At 47.8% G+C, this 7,092-nt stretch overlaps 1 pseudogene; it reads right to left on the minus strand.

The window, feature by feature from the left end:
* LOC8082746 lies at positions 2,847-5,044 on the minus strand (annotated as a pseudogene).

Raw genomic sequence — 7,092 nt, forward strand, 5'->3', positions numbered from 1 at the left:
GCAGCCTAAGGGTGATAGAAAGTCACAATCCAGGCTGTCTATTCCTTAACCACGGATTATTAAGCCATATATGCCAGCTATTACAAGAAAACAAACTGCGCCCAAAGGGTGACAGAAAGTCAGAATCCAGGCTGCTTATTCCTTAACCACGGATTAAGCCATATATGCCAGCGATTACAAGAAAACAAACTCTCTCTCTCCTTATTTCTCTCAAATTCAAAACTCTCTCAATACTTATTTTAGCTAGTAAGGGAACTAATGGCTGCATGCGAGCTAGGCTTGGTCGTTGCATGCACACGCCCTGGCCCCTCCTAGCCACTTGCCTGATCAGCTCGATCCCTGCGCCTGTACGTCGTGCCGACCATAACAATGGCACCGAGTCCAAAACGTCATTTTCAATGGGACGGAGGGAGTAGTGAACATGGAATCATCAGTCTCATGGAGAAGCTGGAAATACACAGTACAAAGGTAGTAGAAACAGAGAAAGTAATTAAAAAATCAGAATATAATGATTCAAATAATTTAGAGTTGGCATACCTGTGAAGAATATAAATCACTCCAGTTAACCCACTTATTCAGAAGAATGGACTGCTATGGAGCATGGAGCTGTGAACTATATATGAGATGTCGCCATTTATATTTGATCATCTCGCTTTCTCTTCTTTGAAAGGGGGCTAAATGCAGCTGCAGGATTGAAGGAGGTAGAACCACCATTTGGCTGGCCCAGACTACCAGCTACCACTGAGTCGCTCACCATGTGAAAGTTTAATCGACTGTAAATTTAACAAGAAATGGAGTGGTATAAATTAGTGTTGTAGACATGAAACCATGTTGTAGGAAAGAGTGTCATTTTGAGATTTATACTAATTTAGGCGGCTATTTATAGCAGCCAAATCTTTAGATGGGCTCTGATAAGCTTGGGTGCCTTCACCAATGCATGCATAAAAACTCCTGGAACTTGGTGACAGAAGTGCATCAATCTGACAAGTGGCATTGAGGAATGTGTTATTGGGAAAGGGAATGCAGTAAAGAGATAAGTGCTAATGATTCGACAGCATTACTATTATGATATGAAGTGGATAATAAGGTGGAAGCAGTACCACCCACCCTCATAGCAGCATTGACTAGTTTTAAAATGACTTACAATAAATTGAAATGTCGTGACAACAAGCTGTAGTATTGAAAGGTATGCCAACCCTAAGGAACTTAGGTAATCTCCATCTCAATTCCTAAGAATTATTCCCAGCATCTAATGAAATAATGTAAGGAGTGGCCTAGAAAAATTATTGGTATTCATCAACACGATAAACTACTGTGTTATGGCTCTTGTGAGACTTAACCTCTAGCCTGCCCCGCGCTTGGGACTCAACGGCTTTGTCATTGATATGTTGTTGACACGTTAGTGTGCTGTAGAAAGTAAAGCGAAGAATGAGAAAAAAAAACCTTGTTTTGCCGCAAAGGAGACACATACATTATGAGATGCTGAAACTTTCTTCAGGGACATATCTGGTAAATTATTTGGGAGAGCAGATGGCTTGGGTGATCCAGGAATTGGGCCTAAGCAAGAGTAATGACATCATTGACACATAGGAAAAGAAATAATAGTTCAAACTGAGAAAGTGGGTATAGCATATACCACTAGCATTCTTCTTTTCTTCTGGACAAGTACCAGATGATATTAGTGACACCAGGAAAGGCTTGGCTGCTGGAACAAACACCTTGTTGTAAAACCTAATGATATCAACATGTAATACCTGTCGAAGCAAATAACTTTCAGAAAAACAAGCAATAAGGAGCACCCGAAGAATGAAGAAAGAACTGTCAGAATAAAGGTGCAATATAGAAGCCAAGGTACATACGTCATTACTATTCCTACTCCCAATATAGACATTTTCAAAAACTTCTGGTTTCCATTGTTCTTTTCTGTAATAGTTGAGTAACTCATTGAATGATAGTTCTACTTTACAAGCCTGTCAGAGAAGGCATGGTCAGCCAGCCTAGACAAAAGGGAAGTAATGACAGGAAGCGCATTAAATAGTGTAAATCATACCTTTGCAACACCATAAAGACAGCAAAGGATTAGTTGATCGATGTGTCTATTAAAAAATAATGTTGTCTGTTGATCAAGAATATGATTGAAGACATTATAGACACGCTCTGTCAGTTCCACATGTTGAACCCTTTCACACAAGTTTCTTATTCTAACAGCAGCCAACTTCAGAATCTGAAGAAATTGCAGGTCAAAATCAAAACTTTAGAAACGAAGATAGATCATAGAAGTGAACTTCTGATTATGAGAAGATCCATACTTTGGAAAAGAATATCTGAATTGCCAGGTCAGCACATTTTTCATTCCCACCAACAGGATTACTGACAGTTGGACTGCAAAGTAGTCAAATGGTAAAAATAATACTTCTGTTTCGTTAACAGAAAAGTAGAATGCGTAAATACTAGTACAACCGAAACAGAGGACTAAACCTTGCAAATGTGGACTTGAGTTGATGGCATTTTGCTTTCAAACTAGTCGACACCATGTGGTGCTTGGGTGGAGGTGTCAGCAAATTGCGCTCTACCACTGTGTTCCTAGATTCATTGCACGATCCCTTTGGTGATCGAGGATCAGCATTGTCATCTGCAAGGAACATGGGATGAATGCAATAGAGAAGAGCCAAAAGCCTAAAAGGAACAAAGAGGAGTACCAAATAGAATAACTTGTTTCAAAAATATTGCAGTTTAATCTTTGGTTACTGAACCTTCAAATTTTTAGATGGTATCCAATTGCAAAGGCACCATATTTTCATAGATTTCTTGTTCAAAACGTCACTTCTGCAGAACTGTTACACAATTTATAAAGGAAAATAGATCCCGCAACGCAACTTGAGTTCATGTTACCTTCTGCACTAGTAAGTGACAAGGACCATACTCTACACATTGCATTTATCATCTTTTGTGTACAGAGCAGCAAAAGATGTTAGCCTGCTTTGCTCTGAACTCTTCCTGTGTATATGAAAAAAAATCAGTAAATATAAAAGAACATGTTAATTTAGTCATATTTTCAAAATGAAATATAAGAACGAACCTGTGCTTCTAGTATGGAGTGAGAATTTAGGATGAGATGCTCATGAGCTTTTCGGATTTCTTCTTGTCGGGATAGTGGCTCTTCCTGTTGACGCTGGCCAAACTGTGCAAGTTTCTGAATTGTTTCCCTGCCATTGATAACTTAGTCAATATCTTTTTTTTTTTCCATTACACGTGCAGCAAGCATTTGTAAATACTCAAGAACGATAAACAATAAACTGTACATATGAATATAACAATACCTGCTTTCTTTAAGAGCTTTTGCTTGAGAGCTGTGGAGCTTATTCAGTCCATCCATGGCCCGAGTCTGTCCATTCAGTAGCTGCTTTTGGTTCTCCACTGACTTGCTAGCAACACTCCCAATGTCATCAGCAGTCCTCTGCAAATCCAGCATCTTTGAAGACATAGACTCACCAACACTTTTAATTTCCCTTTGCATATGTCCGGTCTCTTCTTTTAACTTATCCATCCCGTTTCCCAGTCTTTCATATGATTCCTCAACGCGCGCCATACCGGCCTCAGTCTTCTCCCTGAGCTCCTTTGCCCTTTACTCAGTTCTTTCTGAGTGGTAGCGATCTCCTTGGACTGCTCAAAGATGGTCTTCGAGTGAATCAGCACATCGTTGATCTGCTCATCGACGTGCTTTGACGTCTCTACCAGTTTGTCGGCTTGCATCTCGATCGATGACAGTGTGTCCTTAACTTGACTAGACTCTTTGATGATTTGATCTGACCTCTCCTCGATCACCTCGAGCTTCTCCTCAGCCGACTTGGAAGACCTTGTGAGGTCATTGACGAGTCTCTCAGTGTTGTGCTTGAAAGCTTCAGCCCTGACGAATAAATCAAAAGAAAAAACATGAAGTTCAGTATAGAAAATTGCGTCAAACAATAGAAAACATATCTGCAACTGCAATTGATGCCAGGTGAGAAAACCAAACTTACTGCAATTGGTGGCACAAGGGTGTTGGTCTCCAAGAAGAACTCGAGGAAGACCTTGCCTTCTGATTCGCTGAGCCGCTTGCGGCAGTGCACAATCTTGGATACCTCTGCGCAGGGCGCGAATGGCAGCCGCCCTGAGTCCTCCTGGAAGCAGCTGCTGAGGTGCCACGCCAGGCGCGACTGCCTCTCCTTGTCGGCCATGATCTCGCTGCAGCTGGCGAACAGCTTCCGGAGTTCCGGTACGCCTCCTGCCAGCAGTTCCTTGGCCCAGCGAGCTTGTTCCGCGCGTTCTCCAGCAGCTTCAGCCCTCTAGGGTCGTTGGTTCCATCCAGGGCGAAGTCAGCCACCGCGCCCTCGAGCTCCATCATCGGAGCACGGTCGCCGCCCTTGGGCGCAGACGAGGAGGAGAAGATGTTCCATGAGAATCCATGGATCCTCACAGGACAAAACAAGAAGCAGATCGAAATCAGCAGCACGGGCCAAAGGTTTCTTGACATGATTCTACTGGTAACTGATCCTGTTGGAACTAGATCAGCTCTGACGTCGCTAGAGCGTCGCCCGGACCGATGGTGATCACGGCGAGATAAACCCTAAAGATGCAAGAACACAAGAGAATTTGTGCTGCCCACAACCGCAGCGTTTTCGATCTTTATTCATTGATATATATAGGCTTGTAACAACGATGCAGTGCATAGCAGCCACGATGCATACGGCGCAGAATTTGCGCGTCCATCCCCACGCCTGCGAACGTCGCCCGTGGCTGCATGCCAGAGTTCGTGGCGAGCTATCCTCGGCCACCTCTTCCTATACGTTGGTGCTCGTGCGTGTGCTCAACTGAAAGGAAAAAATGCAGGTGCTAAATATAGATGCTAGGCTTATCTTGTAGAATAGATATGATCAACTGGATGATTGTATTGATCCTTGTTAGTGTACATTTATAGAGTACAATGGCTCTTGGCCATGAACACACACACGCGCTACACACATGAGGGGAGGAACGCATACTACGGGCGAGTGAGCGCCGTGAAGGCTGGGTGCGCGGGTGTGCGCGACCGAGCGCGCTCTGCGGATGCAGTTGGTGAGCTGAGTGCGTGAGCGCCGTTCGGGTGTGTAGGACGTTGGCGATGCGAGAAGACCGGGCAAGCTCTAGTCGTTGGAGACGTGGGAGAGCTGTGTCCCCTGACACCCCCCTCAGTCTTGACGTCGTCGGTGGTGACGGAGAGACTGTCTCGGAAGTCCAAGAAGAGCGCCGAAGGGAGTCCTTTGGTGAACACGTCTGCGATTTGGCGTGCGCTGGGAATGTGCGTGACCCGCAGTTCGCCGATTGCAACCTTTTCCCTGACAAAATGAATGTCGAGCTCGATGTGTTTGGTGCGCCTGTGATGTACTGGGTTGCGGGACATGTAGACGGACGAAATGTTGTCGCAGAACGCTACCGTCGCGGCAGTCATCGGACATAGCAGTTCACCCAGGAGCTGACGTAGCCACGAGCACTTGGAGACGACATTGGCGATGGCGCGGTATTCTGCCTCGGCACTGGACCTCGACGGGGGTTTGTCGTTTAGACGACCACGATATGAGGGATGAGCCAAGGAAGACATAGAATCCTAACGTCGAGCGACGCGTGTTCGGGCAGCCCGCCCAGTCGGCGTCCGAGTAGGCGGTGATCGTCGGCGTGTTGATGGTGCGTAGCCGAACACCTAGGGAGACAGTGCCTTTGATGTACCTCAGTATGCGCTTGAGCATTGTGAGGTGCACATCTCGTGGCGCATGCATGTGCAGGCAAACCTGTTGGACGGCGTACGCGATGTCGGGGCGCGTGATCACGAGGTACTGGAGTGCGCCAGCGAGGCTCCGGAAGTTGGTGACATCCGCGACGAGGGTGCCCTCGGTTGCTGTGGCCTTTGGCTTTGTGTCGGCGAGCGTGGGCACTAGCTTGCAGTTAGCCATGCCTGCGCGCTCGAGGAGCTCCTCAGCGTACTGAGCCTGCGAGAGGAAGAAGCCGGTGGCGGTGCGGCGAACGTTGATGCCGAGGAAGTGATGAACCGGCCGTCCTTGATGGCGAAGGCATCGTGTAGGCGCTGAACAACTTGGCGAAGAAGTGTTGTGGTAGATGCAGATAGGATCATGTCGTCGACGTAGAGTAGTAGGTACGCCGCAGCCCTGTTCTTGTTGTAGACAAGCAAGGACGTGTCTGCTCTTGACTGCACAAACTCGAGAGAGGTGACATGCGCGACGAAGCGGTCGAACCACGCGCGTGGAGCTTGACAGAGGCCGTAGAGGGAGCGGGAGAGCAGGCAAATGTCATTCGGCCGTGCTGGATCAGCGATGCCGGTGGGTTGCTGGCTGTAGACCTTTTCCCGCAGGTTACCGTGCAGGAACGCATTGGAAACGTCGAGCTGGTGAGCCAGCCAGCGCTTGCTGGCGATGATGGTGAGGACGGTTTGGATGGTGGCCGGCTTGATGACCGGTGAAAATGTCTCTCCAAAATCGATGCCAGGCCATTGATGGAACCCACGTACGACCCACCTTGCCTTGTAGCGTTCAAGCGTGCCGTCGGGCTTCATCTTGTGTTTGAACACCCATTTGCCAGTTATGATCCGTGCGCCTGGTGGTCGAGGCACAAGGGACCATGTCTTGTTTGCCTGCAATGCATCAAACTCGTCTTTCATCGCAGCATACCAGTGTGGGTCTTTGAGTGCGGAGCGGACGTTGCGAGGAATCGGCGAGATGATGTCGTCGTTGCATGCCGCCAGGGCATACTTGGGGTTTGGCTTGTAGATGCCTTCTCGTGCGCGCGTGACCATGGGATGGACAGTGGGCACTGTGGGTGTCGGTGTCACGGTCGGCGAGCCTGGCGTCGTGGCGGGCGAGGTCGATGTCGCGGTAGTCGAGCTAGACAGCACATCTGTGGCGGGAGAGCCGGGTGCCGCGTTGCCGGTGTTGTCGATGTCCGCTGATAGTGCACCACCTGTTCGCACAGTCCGGCGTGCTTGGGATGACCTTGAAGCGCGGCGACGAGGTTCGCAGGAGGCTGCACCGGTGGAGCAGGGCGTGGTGTGTCGTCGTCGTGTAG

This window comes from Sorghum bicolor, chromosome 6 (assembly GCF_000003195.3).
Source record: "Sorghum bicolor cultivar BTx623 chromosome 6, Sorghum_bicolor_NCBIv3, whole genome shotgun sequence".
Classification (NCBI taxonomy): domain Eukaryota; kingdom Viridiplantae; phylum Streptophyta; class Magnoliopsida; order Poales; family Poaceae; genus Sorghum; species Sorghum bicolor.